This window comes from Astatotilapia calliptera, chromosome 11 (assembly GCF_900246225.1).
Source record: "Astatotilapia calliptera chromosome 11, fAstCal1.2, whole genome shotgun sequence".
Taxonomy (NCBI): Eukaryota; Metazoa; Chordata; class Actinopteri; order Cichliformes; family Cichlidae; genus Astatotilapia; species Astatotilapia calliptera.
In genome coordinates this window covers 33,343,334-33,362,422 of record NC_039312.1, presented here as the reverse complement: position 1 = coordinate 33,362,422, position 19,089 = coordinate 33,343,334, and the positions used below count along the sequence as shown (strand labels likewise).

Here is a 19,089-nt window from a genome sequence, read left to right as displayed (position 1 = left end):
GAACCTCTCTCTGAACTGAAGATGAACCCTAAACTTGAGCATCACAGATCTCCCTGGGAGCTACAAACTGCGGCAGCTAGCCCACAGAATGATGCTCACTCAGACACACACACAACACAACAGTCACACACATCCAGTACAAGCTGACAATAAGCGCACACACTTTACAGTGTTACCCAGCAATAATTCTATCCTCATCATCATTGTAGCGTAAACAAATCCACTTAAAACTATTCCAGTTCCACTTAATTTGCACACAGGCACAAAAACAACCCCAAACATCCACATATTGATCCTCACTGCACGCACGTTAGCCGTGACCTTCACCCTGCATGCCTTTTTTTTTAGCTGGTACATGTTATTCCATAGGGCTTTGTGAACTTGTAGAAAAGTAACACACTGAACGTAAAGACGTGTGATCCGCACGCACAAATATACGTGTAAACAAAAAAAAAAGTACACACACACATTTTTGCACATATAACATAACACTCCACCAGACATCTCAGAGGTTGCGCTGGCTCTTTAACCACCACCCCCCGTGGCACACCCAGTAGGGCACAGCACTCCACTGTGGGGTCATGGACAGGCCACCACACCATATAATGATCCCACTTCTGTCTTCTGCCCAGCACACAGACAGACAGACAGAGACAGGGAGGAAGAGGAGTGATGAATATAGCTCAGGGTAGAAAAAAACCTTCTGTTTTCCTTGATTAAAACCTGTTGGTAGCGTTTTAACACTTATAAAAATTACATTCTGCATCAGATTATTGCTACTTAATTAAAACTGATATGTATAAATAATCTTCTTTCCCACTATTTTCAGATCTTTGACGTTTAATGCTGGCGCTACATTAGATAAGAAGTACAGGAGAAATATATAAATGATAAATAATTTTGGTTAGAATATTTTGAATTAAAATTACTCTGTGACATGTGCTCTGTGGTATGTTCTCTTTCTCTGTTTGACAGACAGCAAACTTTAAGAAAATGTGGCAATATATCAAAGGGTTCCTCTTACAGCATACAAGTGACTCACCTTACTCTCTGAAACAAGAAGTGACCTGACTTTTGTATTCAGCTGACTGGCAAAATAAGACTTTCCTCTAATGACAGATTTTATATCCCGGAGGTTCAACTCGAGGACGAAAGTGGAGGTATATATTCCAACAAATGGACCTTAAAAGAAAATGGTAATTCAAGTTCAACCCTTACCCGGAGAACAGCTTTCTCAAGCATGCATGCTCATTTTAAGGACCACTATACCTGGCAGTGGTACATTTACACAAATTCACTCCAGGGAGCTGCTCGGTACAACCACAGTGCACGACTGCAGGCTGGTGTCCAGCTCCAGTTGAGCAGCTGGCAGGTCAAGGGCATCCTGATGGTGGCTGTCGAAGGGCAGACTGGCATCTCAGTTATACAAACATTTCTTAGAGGCAGAGCTGTTCCAGAGACAGAAATAATGTCCTTGGTTATAGTGCAGAGGCAGTGCAAGTGTATTTGAATAGTAACACTCAGCAGCACAGCAAAGTGTTTCGAAAGGAGATAAAAAGGAAGAAAGGCAATCAGGACAAGATAGATTTGGCAGATTAGTCTTAAAATTATTTTGTAAAGAAAAAAAAATTATTAGTTAGTTAATTTTATCGGAGTTAATATCCCTGTGGGCAAATAAAAACTGTCTGGAATTTAAACCTTAATAATCCAATGGCGATCGAGGCTTTATCCCATCTGTGTGCCATCACTCCAAGACTAACGAAACCGGGGGTAGGACTAACTAATGTTCATACCAGCTGCTTCAGATAAGGTCAGCTCTGCAGGAAAATCAAAAGACAATGATGGGCTTTCACGCTCAGTAAAATGTCTCAGAACTCTTTTATTTTTATAGCTTTTATGGCTGAGCGCTGAGCGTTTTCAGCTTTCTAGTATTTGCCATTTCAACATCTACCCATGAAACAGAGAAGTCTAACATGCACAAATACAGCACTCAGAGTGCAAGAGCTTAAAATAACTGCATTCCCAGCCACCTGTTTTTAAAATGTTGCTTTTTGTTCTGCTTTTGTTACAGATGAGTCTGAGTCAGCTGTTTTCCTGGTGTACTCACCTCTTCTGTCAGCCTGCAAGGTTGATTTTATGTTTTTTAAGGAAGTCAAAAATACATAAACATCCATTGAATTATGGCTTTCAATTACATTGTCTTACTTGTACATGTGAAGTAGTTGTACTTCGCTGCACACACCTGAACAGACACTGTATTAAACCTCATTTTTTTCTAATTAAAACATTGACCTATCATTTAATCCCACATCTTTGTAATGTCAGTGTATCTTAATGCACCTAGGATCTATTTATTAATGAAAACACAAAATATATACTTTACAAAAAGCTAAATGTTGAAAATAATGTAAATAAAAGTTATTTTGTCATACGATTTACCAATAAAACACAAAAAACAAGATAATTAAGAACTTTAGAAAAGATATGTTAAAAAAAAAATAAGAATAAATGTGAATAATTAAGTAGGATGGGCAATAAGAGTCCACCAGGAATGAGAAATTAATTTTTATGGCTTCATTTTTAAAATTGTGAAGTCTAACACTTTACTGTTAGAGTGTAGCATTTCAGATATCTATGGTACTAGACAAATAAATGGCACATGTTTCTCTATAGTGGAGAAATAAATCTAAGATGTGCAATAACATTACTGCCATCGACACAATTATAGTAACAAAAATAAAAACCTAACAATTCAAAATGATTACTGTGGCTGCGTTCCTAAGATAGAAGCAGACACACATTTTTCAACAATATTCAAAGCTAATTAAACTGTAAGGGTTTGTGTGGTCTAGACAACCATAGATTACATTATATTAGTTAGATCTAATGAGCATAAGGATATTATGCATTTCAGACTCGTGCACATGGTTATTAAGACAGTTGTTTCCCATTGATCTCTTGTCTTTTGCATTAACATTGGTCTCCTCTAAGGTCACAGAGTGTGTCAGCCAGAGATGCAGAGATGACAGTGACAGCATGTCTGTGTGTGTGTGTGTGTGTGTGTGTGTGTGTGTGTGTGTGTGTGTGTGTGTGTGTGTGTGTGTGTGTGTGTGTGTGTGTGTGTGTGTGTGTGTGTCACACATGGACCTCATGCTGGTGTCCAGCCTGGAGGCCATCAGTTCTGCCAGAACAAGTTGTGTTACTTGTGCAACTACACACATTGTATGTGAAAAGGTCACCGAGCCATCCCTGGAGGTATGGCCGGGAGACCCTGTTGTTTATAGACTGACAGTGTGTGTCAGAGCCCTGGCATTTTCCGTCCAGGTGGCCCACCTTAAATGCTATATAGATAATGCAGACACATGTTAAGTATATATTTCATTTTGTTTGATTACACATATTGAAACAGGTTTTAATCAGGTTGGTACAGTTATCTGGTTCAGGTTATTTCTTAGTTGCACTGCGGCATGTGACAATAATTAAAAGCTAGACTTTTGCTATTAGCAGTGGCTCATTTTACCTGAATTCTTGACTCTCTCCCTTCCTGATTATGTCCCTTCATCTATTTTCGTACTGCATTAATTTCATCTCCCTCACTTCTCCACAGCTGGTGCCAGCAGCAGCAGCCTACAGTGACTGTGAGGTTACTAGTTGTTGTTGTTACTACAGCTAACATGTCTGTTAATCTGACACATTTTGCTGCATCTATTTTTAGTTTTTATTGTTTTTTCTCAGATTTTCAGCTCCACCTTCTTCCACATTAAACCTTTTCTGCAACCTGTGTTAGTGCACAGTGCAGGCAGGGTAGAGGCCGTTCGTATTAAGAGATCAGATTGGAGAATACAGTGTCACTAATAAAAATGAGCCAATGAGCTGCTGTCAGTGCTTGTACGGCCGGTGCACAGCGGGCCGGGCCAATGGCCCAAAAGTTTGTCAGCCCACCGGGAAAATGCCCGGTGGATCCACAGGCTACAATACTAATACCAAAGTGTTTTTAAATATGCACCATATCATGAATATTTTAACTGAATTAATCCCAGAATCCATGAAAAAAAAAAACAGAAACTATAAAAATGTATATTTTCAAGCTTTTTCCTTGTTTTGTGAACTGCACTAAGCTAAAATCCTCTGACTGCGCTACATTATGCCCTTTTCAAATTGCCAGTCATGCGTAATAGCCTTTGTGTAATGTATTATGTCCATTAACATGAGAGTGCTACATCAGTATCCCTCTTCCTTTCTGTCTTCGGTGTAATCACGATGGTTCTGCTGCAGAAAATTACCTTGTTTTTCTTTTGTTACTGTTTTCTGGCACCATGTTGTGAGTACCTCAGCCTTTATAAACACTGCTCTTAATCACCACATTTTAACATGATGCAGCTGTAATATTCAGATAGGTGTCAAAATAAAGGAAAAACATATACCAACATGTACTTGTAGCTCTGTGGGGAAATTAATTTCCCACTTCTATAGCACAGGGAAGGGTCACTGCAGATCAAAATTAAATAGTTTTGGCTGGTCAGATTTATCATGTGATGAAACCTTTCAAAAAGTGGTTCCTTTTTTTTGAGCATTTTTTCCATTATTACTTTACAGAGCACAGAGATTGCCTGTCAGTGGCAGTGACCTGGCAACTTTGTTGACAGCTCGAGGTAAACTGACCCATCCACGGGTCAATACCCCCTGTTAAACCCTGATCCCATAATGTAAAGTGGATTAGTCTATACCTAGAAAATCGTGTCTTTTTCTCAGTACAGGATTTTGAACAGATCTTTTTGAATCAAGTAAAATCAGATTTTTACTGTAAACATCTCTAGAGCAAAGCCTCACTCATATAGCGAGATGCTTGTTTATAGGCAAAATGTTGAAATTAAAAATAAAGCGGTATTTAGTTTTCCCCTATGTCATGACAGGTGGTGGTGTCCCGAAGCCGTGCTAATGCAAGCAACTGCTGAGGAGATCAGGCAGTGAACACCCAGGCTACATGTAGACTGACAGGGGGGAGGCTGGTGTCAGCAGCAGCTATCCTGACCTGGGATGGGGTTTCACCTCCAGGGCCAAAGAGGGGTCAGTGCGTCCAGGTCCAAGAAGTTTCCATCGTCAAGCAACATTTTTGTGCTAACAGATGGCTTCAATTGCATGTGTATAATTTTTGTTGACAGCTTCTACTTGCCCTACTGTTGATTTGTGGTCTGTTTCCAGACCTACAGACCTTTAGCAATATCATCAGTGGTACACATGCACCTACAGAACCAGGGTGTCCCATGCTTTGGGGCCTGGAGAGAGGCTAGTTTGAGGTTGTCTCTGCCCACCCACCTCTCCACTGTGTTAAAACCATGCAGCTCTCATAGAAAACTTTTCACTAATCCATCTATACACTTTCTGATTTGTGTAGATTTAACACATAAACCACCATAATTATTAAGTAATCTGTTCATCATTTGGAATATGTCTATGTATATTTCTTTTTTTGTTGTATGATGTTACTTTGGCCCCATTTTCTCTTTTACAGATGGCACACCAGTTCCTCAAACAGGGATTTTGGCCATCCATCTTATGCCAAACAGTTAGCTGGCTGCAGCGTCTTCATGGATCAATTTTCAAACTTTGCCAAAGTGTGGAAATGAAAGGTATTTAAAGGTATTCTATAACCCTTTTGACTCTTGGTAATGTCATCAAACGATGTTTTTGCTAGGACAATCTGTTTTCTTTGTATCAAACATAATGAGACCAGAGCACAACATGATCCCAATCCTGATGTTGGCCTTGTGCTGTTCCTCAGACTGACAGTTTGTGGCAGTAATGTGCCAAGAAATCTAATCATATATAATTATAAGGAGGTGAGGAAGCCAATAACTGGATGCAAACAATGCATGACTTTTAAAAAGTCAACTTTACAATGTGTCTCATGTATGTTAAAGCTGCTTACATGCAAATCATGGAGATTATTCACTTTTGTCTACTTATTTCAAACACGGGGGAGTTTTAATGACATCAGGTACCACATTAACAGCACCAAAGTCTGAACAATAGGAATAAGGGTGCTAATAGTATAACAGGGCCACTAGAGGTAACAAGCTGGGATTTTGATGACACTTGTGCATCACTAGTATGTCTTTTGTTGGACACAGTCAGAGAAAATGCCACTATTTCATAAAAAAGACTGCCAAACTAGTGTGAACAAATATCCAGCCAGTGCTGACAAGATCAAACAAGTGTAGGAAACTAAAATGTACAATAAGGAATTAAGGATGAGGTTAAGGAACAGTTTAAATTGTTTAAAAGTGCAGAACAACAACACATTTAACTGTACAGTGCAAGAAATTTAAAGAAACCCCAAATGTTGTTATCCTGCATTTAATCTACATGTATGAGCAGGAAAAAATGAATAACAATAAAGTCAAGGAGTCCGTGAATGTCTATAGTATACTGTTTCCTGCTCATGATGAATAGTAAGCGAGTGTGCCCCACAGTACCTGTTTATTTATACCCTTAACCTTAATCTGGAGTGTCCTTCACTGCTGCGAGTGTGACTTCATGCAGAGTAACACTCAGTAGCGCAGATGGAGAAGACACCGTTTGGAAAAGAGCCAGGCTCGGTTTTTGATTTTCCCCATAATTAAGAGTCTAATTTCTCATCATTCTGTTCACTTTTGAGTGGATAAAGAAGTGATTGTGTTGTACATCGCATCATATTTAGTGGAACAAATTTACTTCGCTGCTGGTTCTCCTTGAATTTAAAATGTAGCATGTCACATAAAGAGAATCAGCTCCCATCTTTGCAGATTAAAGACAGATGCAGCAAATCTGGGAAAAACTCAATCTAAAAAAAAGTCTGCATTGCTAATACTGTCCATACACACCCTGTGTAATGTAGAAAAAATAGTACACAGATGGAAGTATACACACACAAACACACATGTAGGGACAGATACACACAGCTGCATCACCCAACAACAATTACCACAGCTGTGACCTCACACTTCCGGGTCAGTAATTCCCACAAAATGGACAAAAAGGAACTTGTCCTGGAATCTCAGCTCCCAATTATTCTGCACTGAGCTCTCCGGGTGCACAATGCTGCAGGTGAGAAGTTGGACATGGTTCTGTCACAGCTTGGCAGAGGCACAATGGAGCCCTGTGGCATCGCCTGGAACGGCTGCAAGGCCATTCACAGAAGAACTGCTCAGCTAGAACTACTTTAGAAACAGGGCTTTTAAGAACAGACAGCTTCATTCGAGGTTTCTTGATATCAGTTTATTTCACTGCATTTGTAACAAATGGCCAAAGGAAGATATTTAAACTTTAAAATGAGGTAAGTCTATGTATCTAACAATCCCTGGAAGCCAAAAGCTTGACTGCTCTTAATGCTTGTTTCAGAGAGTTACTTTCTACTCTTAGATGTGCACGAACTCAGATAAGAGCGAATAAATATATTGCTAACATCGCTATCTCAGGTATCTCACAAATCTCTCTCTGAGTACAGCAGGAAACCTAACTGCTGTTCATCCTTCTGTTTTTAAAGCACAGCCAATGAGATGAAAGCTGGTGTAAAGGGAGGGTGACCTGAAAGCAGGAGGAACTCATTTCAGATTGTTAATGGTTAAGATGTACACCCAGGATTATTTCACCTTTGAATCATGCACAGTTAGTGTTATAAAGTCACAGTAACAAATTATGATGTAGACTTCAGGGATTACCTGTGCTGAGAATGCCAGAATAAATGTGGGACAAACAACCTTTTTCTGTTGCCCTTTAAAAACATATGTATGCTCATTTCTGCTAAAACATTTTTGCAAATATACAGTGTTGTCATACTTAACTCCATAGTGTTTTTAAAAGCCCTTAAATCAAGTCATTCTCCTGCATTTAAATTTGCTCCAAAGCATTTTTTCCTTTTTATTTATGTGTTTTCTTTCAGATTGTTCAGTAATAAAAAATACAATAGCAGAATCTAATTGTTAAGTAATATTCCAACACAATCAATACATTGTTCTGAACTTTAAGCCACAGAAACAATACTGTTTCCTTCACTGCAAATACACAAAAAACCCAACAAACCAAAAAAAAAACAATAGAATGAACAGAGATAAGAGAGGTGTACTTCAGAGAGATACAAAACCTGATTTCCACAAAGTTTCAAGTGAGACAGATCAAAGGATCAAAGCAACTACAAACAAAGAAAGTCAGAGAAAGGTTAGCTGAAGAAGAGAAAAGAAAGGAGTAGGAGAGATACTGTAGGAGGGCTGTCTTTACAGAACATAGCAACGGTATTTGTTGCAGAGAACAGCAAAGGTCAACAACAGAGCCCTGCATTGATTCCACATACATGGTAGGGTCAGAAATTATCATGGGAGCTCTGCCTCTGGGCAGTTTCCAATCATTCTGTTTTTCATAATCTGTGGAAAACCCTCCCTGCTTTTTACAGTTCAATGACCACTCGTCTGTGCAGCAATTACAGTGCCCTCTTTGCACCGTGACAGTTCAATGCCATGTACAAGTGATCTAATGGGATTTGGTTTCCCCACTGCTTTAAGCACACTGGATATTTTATACCGAGGTGCGTTGTGATTGCACTAGTTTGGTGAAAGCAACAGAACAACAATAAATACAAGTAGCTTTGTACAGATCTATGTGATGTTTCAAGAGTTCTGTTACCCCACTGTACCCTATCAGAGGTGTTAACAGTTATTTGGCCACTAATTGTGATGGCCTGTTTCTGCATACAACACTCAATTGATAAACCCCAGGGGCACGTGAAGATGACTTACTGGGTCAAATGCAGCCTGCAGACAGAGCAAGAGATGCACCAACGCATACACACAAACACGCAAACGTGCAGAGCATGCACAAAGTGGAAACAGACGGCGCTAAAAATAAACCATCTGAAATATTTAACTTACTGACCCAGAAAACAACCTCAGCATAATCTAATGTTTGCACAAACAGAGGACACAACATGGAGCCATGATATCATTGGGGCCAGTGGGCTATTTCTTATTATGAAAAGCACAGTATATTTAATAGTATGCATCACAGGTAAATGCACTGAAGTCACATGCAAACAAAGCATGTCTATCAATTATTTAAGTTTGATAAAATCATGCAGTGAATGATTAAATCAGGTATTTGCTGTAAAATGTTCTTCAGAGGGTCGTCTAGTGATTAACATTAAAGGATATTGCATCCCTACAAAGTCACATTCAACTATTCATAAAGCACTTTTTATATATACAACACACATGCACTGACACACGGAGTAAACTTTAGGAATTTCAGTATTTTGCCCGAAGACACATCGACACGAAGACTGAATGAGCTAGAAATAGAACTACCAAACTTCTGACTTGAGGATGACTGCTCTCCCAAGCCATAACTACTCCTACATTCTTGAAATAAAGGAGAATAGAATAAAGTACAAATTGCCAAAATCAGGGCATAGTGTTATGACTTTAGAGCCCTAGAACTGCTCAACCTGAAGAAAATGCACTCTACATTTATCATGATTCAGTCTGCATCTTCAAATGCTAAAAAAAAAAGGATACAGCGGCATAAAATCCATAAACTTGCCCACTAGTTTCTGTATTGTGCATTTTAAAGTCTTAACATTAGTGTTCTGACTGAAGCTGTATTTGGAGCTAGACGCGTTAGACTGGAGTTGCAGTTCTAAGTTCGCTAATGTTAATAAGTTGGATTAGCAACCTGCACCTAGAGACTGTGCAGGTGCATGGTTATGTAGGTTAAGTATGTCTTCTAATTAGTGCTAGGTAACAGACTAATCAAATACTTGGGAGGAAGTTAAAGTACCCAGAGAGAACCCACGCAAACTCCACACAGAAAGGCCCTGCTGAGATGGTAAAGTCGAACTCAGGACCTTCTTGGTGTGAGGTAACAGTGGTAGTCACCATGCCACTGTGCTGCCCTTAGTCTTACTATTTGTCAAATAATTATGTAAAAACACCAAAGAGAGATTGGAGCAGTCCAGTTCAATGACTTCAGCCAGCGTCTTGAGTCTTATGTCATTAGTAGTTATTAGCATTTTATTAGTATTAGTTCATTAGTAGTAGTTTTTGGGTTCAAATTTCTTTTATTTCTGAAAATGGACCAAACTTCAGACACGAGAACATCTGAAGTGATTCATCCTTAACATAAGGTTAGTCAATAATATGCTGCTGTGTGGTTTGAATGATTCATATGAAAAATTCCTGATCCTACCTGAGCTTCATGTACGCATTGAAATCACACTTAGCTTTTTTGAACTTTTCAAATATTTGGTGGCAAACTGTGAGTGTTCAAGCTGCAGTTGCATCATATGGTTTTAAAAACTGAGCTTAAAGACGTGCTGCACATGAAGTTCTAATAAAAAGCCAGGGAGGCCGACAGTGACCCCGGATTATTTTAGGGACAGCAGCTTTAATGAATGGAGTAACAGCTTGGAGCTGGAACTGGATTAGAAAAGGTACGACCTAGCGGACAGCCAGCGCATACAAGGATAACGGGTACAGTCTAGTGTAAAAAATAAAATGATATAAAAATGTAACTACTGTGCAGTTGTTATGAAGGATGAAACTATCCATAAAACCGAAAACCGTTTTTATACTAGGCTGATTTTAATGCTTTAAATCTAAATTTCCTGCACAGCTAGTCTGAAGCACCCACTGTTTTACTGTACATGTACAATGACAATATGAAGCTATTCTATCGTATGTTGGTCTCTGTGACACTTAATTCAGTTTTACACCCAGCCTCAACTGCCCATTAGTACCTTTGCACTGGTTTCCTTTTAAACACTCCATGTGCATAGTAACATGTGTGCTTTAGAAGCACTCCACAAGAGAAAAAAGGTAAATTAATCACTGACACAGTCAATGCCTGTGCCATAATGCAACACCTTAATTGAATCCCCCTTATGAAAAAACATCTGTAAGCCCACAGGGCCTGTCCACGATGTGAAAGTTCGCTGGAAGAATAAAATCAAATGAAGTAAAAGTCAAAGTTTGTCAGCAACCCCGACATAGCTTTCTTGGGTTGGTCAGGCTGACGAAGAGGACGCAGTGATTGGCATGGCCTCCTGTCCTGCTTGCAGCTAAACAGCTATGTCCATATTCAGCAACGATATTGGCCTCTAACCCTCGGTCCAGATGCCATTACCATTTTAGAGTCACACCGAGCGTCCGGGCTGGTGCACAACACTATCAATATTAATGTTCTGTGACTGAGGCGGCTTTGGAAGAACTTTCTCCCACATCAATATTGATGGTGTTGCCATACATTGGAGTCAGGGCCCTTTTTAAGGATTTATAAGACGAATGCTGAGTGGGGGGCTGCTGTCTGTGTGAGAAGGGGAGCGAAGCCGTTTTTGGTCGGCACCTCAATGATGTACATTTTCCTGCCGTTCAGAGCAATTTCCGTGGGAGAGGGGTGACTCCAACCCACGCTTGATGAGATCTGAGTGGAGAGGGGTTGTGCTGAGACAGATCCAATTCCCTCGCAATGCTTTGCCGGAGATGATGGTTGTGGGGAAAAAAATGAAAGTTTCATTTCAGGGGATCTGGGAATGCTAAATTGGGGTCTGTTGATTCTGGAAATGGAGGTATTGCTTTTGGGACATCTTCACAAACAGTCCACTGTTGGGCCACACACGTAGACACAGATCCAATTTATTACAATATTAGTTTTGGAGATGCATTGCTCTACACGGTATATCAAGTGTCCGGAGGGTGTGCTCAGTAAAGAGTTTCAGGCCTGGCCCTTTTCATGCATGCAGATATAAATCACAGAAAGACAGAACAAGTGAGGAAATTAATGAAAGTAAAAATGAACTTTGACTTTGTCTTGTTCTCATAAACCATTTACACAGCATACACCGGTGGTTGAGATTTTCAGCTGCATTTGTCGAGCTCCGTGAAAATACAGGTTACAAAAGTCAAAGCTTTTTTGTAGTGACATAGCAGCCGAACAAGTAAAAATGAACATGTAACTCATGATTAGATACAAGACAGCCCTACTGTATTACCGCCTTATTAGATCAAGTTATGTATAAAACAATGTTAGCTTTAATTTTGGTTGTTTTTCTTTAACTTTTTTTTTTTTTACAATTTTAGTCCAGTATATTTAATTATCATGTAGCTTAAAGTACCTCCTCAGGGAAATGTCTAGCTCTTTAGATGCTAACTGCTTTGATCGTCACTTATCCCTCGTGTTGTCATTTAGGTGTTTAGAGCTTTTAGCTACAGATGACGCCACAATGAGACTGATGCGACTGAACAAAATACTATAGTTGGGGGGACATAAAAGCAGACAATAAGAAAGTCATTAAAGGGCTTAACAGATTTTCTTTTTCCTCTTTCAGCTGGTCCCTTTAGGGAGTCTCTATCACAGCAGCCTTCTGCTTTTGCTGCTTCACTACATCAATGAAACCTTTCTTTCTCTTTTTTCCTCCTGCCTGACGGCTCCAAGTTCCACATCCTTCATCCAATATATCCACTGTCTCTCCTCTGCACATTTCCAAACCATCCCAGCTTCATCTTTCTAACTCAACAACTCTTTCGCACATCGTCATGGTACGGCTCATTAACTTTATCCCTGTATAGTTACTACAGCTCTGCACGTCACACTCATTCTTGAAAATCCAGTTCTCAATTATCCAATCCAATCACAATCCATGATTGTATTAACCAACCTGGTTAAAACATCCACCGCTCTCGCCTAGGCATCCCCATACCTGCACAGGTATGTCATAGCTGCTTCAGAGCCGTCCTCACTTCCTCCTTACTTATCGTCTGCATTTCCTTATTCAGTGAGTGTCCTCCACACGTCCTCCTTGTGCTGTCATTTTTTTTCATTGATGAGCTCCTCGAGGTATTCCTTCCCCATTCTCAGCACACTCTCCTCACTTGCTCGTACATTTCCATATCTATCCTTAATCACTCTAACATCCTTTCCAACTCAATCTCTCCGTCTGTCTAGCCAATTGATACATAGTGGCCAGTGTCACATATACCACCTTTCTCTTTTTTGCTATATGCCTGGTGTCCCAGTAATCCTGTCTACTTTCTTCTTCTCCCTGACTATACCACTTTTTAAATTTCTTACTTCTTCCTTTGAATACTTTCTTGTACTTCATCATTCCATCACCAAGTCACCTTGTCTTCTTTCCTTTGTCCAGAGGATGCACCAAATACCTTGTGGGCAGGTGTACTTTCTCAGTCATCTGGTAACACTTGCCTAACACCTAAAGCTTGTCTCAATTCCTCCCTGAAATTTGAACAACATTCATCTCTCTTCAACTTAAAAACATTGTATCCTTGCTTATTGCTTCATTCGCTTCCTCGTCTTTATTTCAAAAGCCATCCTACAGCCTACCATGTGATGGTGCATAGCTACACTCTCCCCTGACACCACCTTGCAATCTTTTTCAGATTGCACCTTCTGCATAGTAGGTAGTCCCAGCTGTGATTACCTTTCTTCACTCTTACATGTTACTCTATGTTCCTTCCTCTTCTTGAAATATGTGTTTACCACAGCCATTTCCATTCTTTTAGCAAACTCCACCACTGACTGTTCGTCCACATTTCCTTCCTTAACACCATACCTGCCCCACATTCCATTTTATTAGTAATCTCTCTCACTATGGCAGTCATGGTTCCTACATTTTAATTCCCTCCTCTAATCAACGCATTTCTTCCTTTTCTGCTTTCTCACTGCCTCCTCATATCCCTCCCCCTTTTTGGCCAACAGTAGCACAGTTTCCACCAGCACCCTGTTGGCGAACAACACCTGAGGCTGTTGTTGTTAACCTGAAACCCTGACCGATGGTATGAACTTTTGTGGTAATTCATATATTTGCTTTGGCAAACATTTTCTGCCAGATACCTTCCCAGATGCTATCTTCCCTTAACCACACCAGAACTACAAGGTACACAAGGATTACGTTCAGTGACCACAACAATCTGCTAGTAATCAAACAATCACAACAAGTTATTTAGTGCAGCACCCTATTTGCACCCGATTTCACTCACAAATATACAGAAACCTTTGCAACATCTCACCAAAGGTTGCCCGGGGTGTCACTGACTGGTCTCTAGGCCTGCGCAACTGAGAGTTTACTGATGAATTTGTGGGATCAGTTACCAGTTTAAAGTATTACTGAATATAACATGATTGAGCTAACAGGTCACATCCATATGAGTGTGTAGTGTCCTCTGGTTTCCCAGGAAGTGTCACTTCTCTTTCAACATGCCAGGTTTCCAATATTAGCATTCTTTACAAAGGGACTTCAGCATAAAATAGTTGGATTCATGGGGTCTATATTCAATTTTCTACACAGTTTAAGATAGTTCCAATGGATTTTCTTTTGTCTGACTGCTCGTTTTCTTCTGTTCTTTTCAGCTTTCCTAGTTTTTTTTTTTTTCTTTTAAAATCACCCTGAATGGCTTTGTTTGTCTGGTAAGAGTTGTAAATAAATCAAGTCGAAGATCATTTCTGCCTCCAAGTGTGTGTCCTCCACCACTCAGCCAGTCCTTACACTGATTTATACTGTCTGGGCAGTCATAAAAACCCATAGCTATTGTAGCAATGAGTAGCAGAAGAAAACAACAAACTTTTAGTATTTCAATTGTAGCCGTCTTAACATAACTAAAACACATATTAGAAATGGTTTCAGACAAACAAATGATTGCTCCACTGACTAATCAATAAAGCCCCAGACTGCAGTGACTCCATTTGCCTCACACCACCAGTCCACCACATTACTCAATCTAAAAATGTGCAAAATAAAAGAGTCAACATTTTAAGGTCGACTATGGTGGCGGGTCTAACTGAGGAACAGCAGTCTCACCACATCCATCAGGTTATTGATCCCTCAAAGAATAGACTCTCTCGGTGTCAAATGTTCACCTTCCCTCCAGACAACAGAGAATGAACATGTTGCAGCACAAAAAGCCTCACCACGCCGACAAGAGAGGGGTCACAGATATGAGTCGACCACTCCCACCGCCCCCCACACTCTTAACTTAATACCCGCTTTATTTTGCCAGTAAGTGGCACCTCTTTGGGGAGACAAAGAGTGACCTCAATTCAATCTGACATCCCACCTATCGATCTGCACTGCCGTATTCTCCAGAGATGGACGTCTGGCTTGCTCTTGTGCTGCTAACATTCACATTTAGCAACAAGACGAAATGTGCCTTTTTATTAAACAAAATCCCTCCAGATGTCTCACCTCATCTACCAAAGACTAAATTATACACGCACACACACACACACACACACACACACACTGCCCTATATTCATCGGCCTTTCTCCTCCCACGTAGGGCACTGTTCATCTTCAGTGGGGCCCTTTTGTTAAATTGAAAGTGTGTCATAACAAATGGCGAAGGTGTCTGGCTTAAATGTATGTGACTGGGGCCGATGTCATCTCTGTCAAAGGAGCATCCCTAGTATTTTTAACAAGGTGGAACCGTGACATGGACACAGGACAATTACTGTCAGAGCGCACAGGGTGATGAATCTGCTGCCTTATTGTGTTTGTCATGTCGACCTCTGGCTGGGACCTGATTGGTATGGCCACTTACCTACAGACAAGTCAGATGGATACATTGTTTCTGTGTATGTGTGAATGTAAATATAGTGTGGCACTACACTGACACTGAATTGACTCTCACTTGGTTTTAGGTGAAAAAAATCTTGAAGTGAAGTTAAAAGGTTATACAATTAAATAATTGGTTGATATAATAAAGATGTTTTGAAAAGAGAAACCACAGAAAATAAGTGAAACAAATACCAGATTAACGCTGAATAGTCCCCCTAAAAAACTGTTTAAATTAGTCAATTAGTGACTAGCCGTGTCTCAAAATGCATTCTTGCATCCATAGCCATGTGTGTGTTATAGACTGCACATGAAAGATGGATGTAAACACGATGAGATGACCCACTGGTTTATGTTTATCTTGCAAATTTAAACCAGTCACATTAAAAATAATGTTTTTACAGGACTCTTTAGAGCCAGCTTCAGCAGCAATAAGTTGAACTATTCATTTTCTGTATGCACTGCTCCAATGATGTGCCATCACAACATTTCAAGCAATTTGGTCTGGACCTTGACTGCATCATAACTACACCTTGATTCTGTGCATTTTCAGCAATTCTGTTGTCTAAGCTGTTGCTTCTAATATTTGGGTCAACTTTAACTGTTGGACCTATGGCCTAACATTTGAATCCAGAAAACGTTGGTATACAGATGAATTTGTGGTTGACTCAATGGCTGTGCCCAGGTGCCCAGGACTTGTGGCTGCAAAACAAGCCAAAATCAAAACCATTCCACCTCCGTGCTTGAAGGTTGTGTGAGGTGTTTGTGCTAGAGGTGCTGATGTGTTGTGATTGGTTTTCGCCAACAATGGCACTGTGCATTATGACCAAACATCACCACTTTTGTCTCATCTGTCCAAAAGACGTTACTCCACAGGTCTTGTGGTTAATTTACAAATCTTCACCATGCTGCCATGTTCAAGAGAAGGGGCGTCCTCCTGGTCAGCCTTCTTACTTACAAGGAGAATTCTTCTTGTTCCGTCCTTTCCTGATTGTGCAGTCATGAACTTTAAAATTGAACTCAAGTAGAGTCTGAGATATAGCTCTTAGGTTTTTGTGGTATTGTGTTAACACCCACGTAAATGCTCCAGACGAGTGCACTCACAAAATTCTATTCTTATAACTTGCTGATAATCAGTTGATCAAATGCTTTGATTGTCAGTGCCTGGCTGCTACTTACCCCCATTGTGGCAACAGTGAGGGTACTTAGCTTTTCACAGGGCTGCAGAACAGTTCTGTGAAAAACTTTTCACAACAGTCATTTGAAGGTGTTTTAATTCTACACGCAGAAACTTCATCAATTTTTAATGTAGTTTTTTTTCGTGCTGCCAACCAAGGCTACTGTACATAAAGTGCACTTTAAGTACCGGCATGTGCACTCATAGTATAACGTTGTTACCCTCACTGAGTTCCATCTGGGCTTTGCAGTGCAAAAGAAGGGACCACTAACCAATTTTAACCTAGTAGAAGTAGGGTATATCATCAGCACCAGTGATGATGTTAGCTAGAGTTTAGTACTACAAAGGCAAGTTGATAGAAGTTGCAAATGTTCAGCAGCTGCAATCTAACACTGCAACTGTCGTATCTGGTAGGATTAAAACTGAGCAACGCTTTCTTTCCAAAAATTCACACATTAGTCACTACTACACGTAGTGCACTACATGAATGTACTGTGCTAAAAGGGACACAAACTGTTTATAGAATATTTTCAGCTGTTCTGGTCAAAGGAAAAACTAAGTCTTTACATATTAGCCTATAAAGTAGACCAACTGTAGTATTCAGTAATTTCTAATATCCCAAGTAATTTAACTTCAGAGTAAAAAAAAAAAAAGGACTGTAATTGCTGCAGCTGGCTCTGGAGGTTGTGATATTTACTGGCTCTGATTTGTATCTTGAAGCAACGTATTTTGCTTTTATGGTTTATGCTGGGCCTAGTGTTTGCCATAAATGGCAGGTGTGCAAAATTGAAGTGCAAAAGTAATTCAGCTCCTGCCATTCAAAGGAGCTCTGTCAGTTTGATTTACCTGTGCACATAAACATTCACACATACACACACACCTTTTGGCCACATGTGTTTTTTATATTCATATGGTGAGGGAACGAAAAAAATGTGCAGCTCCAAAATGGAGGTTGAAGGGTCATGGTGTTTGGCCAGGAGTGACAGCTCTGAAATGAAGGCATAAGTCAATCGGCTACTCTCCATACACACACACAAACGCACACACACGGGTTGGGGTGGGAGGTGAGATGGCGGCGGGTGGTTAGGGTAGAGGGCGGAGATTGAAGGATTGAAGAGGGAGGTGGAGGAGGGGAGGTTGGGTGTAAAGGGCACAAGGTTACCATGTGGGGGAGTGTGTTTTGTGTGAGCCCTTGTGTTTTTGCGGTGGGAAGAAGAGAACTTGACATGTTAAAGTTACAAGCCGTTTTTGCTCTATTTTTCTTTTCTCTCCTCTTTGTCCGATGTGAACACTGAGAGCTGACCAGCAGCTATATGTGCTCAAACCTGAGCACATGTGCAGCCACACACGTGCATACACCTGGTGACACACCTTGAACCCAAAGGTCACAGAGCATGTGTGCTCTGGGTCACAGTTTTTGTTTACTTTCTGTCATGCATCAACCAGGCCTCTATCAACATTTGAGCTGCTTCCTAACGCGAGCACACAAAATCCCCTATTTATTTTAAAATCACTGATTGATCCACAGTATTGATTGGTGTCTCTTTCCCTCCTTGAATCAAAGTATTTTATGTATAATTGACCAGTTAATGGATTTACCCTAAATTCTTTGAGGTGACAGGTAATGTTTTATTTGTGTGTGTTGTCAAAACTTAAACGTCTGATCTTTTGCTATGGTAGGACATAATCCAAAGTCAGCATATGGATGTATTAGAATCAAAAGATTACCATTTGTGTCTGGATTGTACAAGACATGGGCCAAGCATTATAAATAAAATAAAGAACAGACCCCAAGCTTTTAAAGCATCAGTTCATCTGTTTATGAAAAAAATGAAACCACCTGGAAATTCCAAAACCTGAAGTTGACTCAAATGTCTGCTAGCAGATGGCTTAAAAAGAGGTTCTTTTCATGGACTCCCATGTTGAAATGCTCATTCTGTTACATCAGAAATAAATTTTCTTTCTAGTGTACTTTTCATAACAACTGGTGAATTCTATCTTTGCGTGCTTAAAATATTTTATGTTTTATAAAAGTTGCTTTACCAAAGGTTTGACTGATTTGACTGACAGGTGATTGAAGCTGGTAGCTCTCTGATGGCTTTACCTGTGCTAATTGATCCTGGACTTCTTAGCTGAGTTTTTAACAAATAATGACTCGCTGCACACTTACCTGTACAGCAACCCATCTAATAACCTCGCTCTTCTGCTTTGGTGAAATTCTAGGATTTTATTATTTTGTTCTTAGCACTAATTAGCAGGTAATTATGTCAGGCTTACTAGCATAATTGATTATTTGGTATTCATCTTCTTGTTGCTTTTA

General features: G+C 40.0%; 1 long non-coding RNA gene across 2 annotated transcripts in view; it reads left to right on the top strand.

Moving 5' to 3' along the window:
- LOC113031865 (uncharacterized) overlaps positions 1–19,089 on the top strand; it is a 52,113-nt gene that overhangs the window by 25,937 nt on the left and 7,087 nt on the right. The window contains exon 3 of one of the 2 annotated variants that reach the window (XR_003273816.1): positions 5,513–5,630. This is a non-coding gene — a long non-coding RNA (uncharacterized LOC113031865). Of the gene's footprint in view, positions 1–5,512; positions 5,641–19,089 lie in introns of both variants that reach the window. The other variant, XR_003273817.1, reaches the window with a different exon arrangement.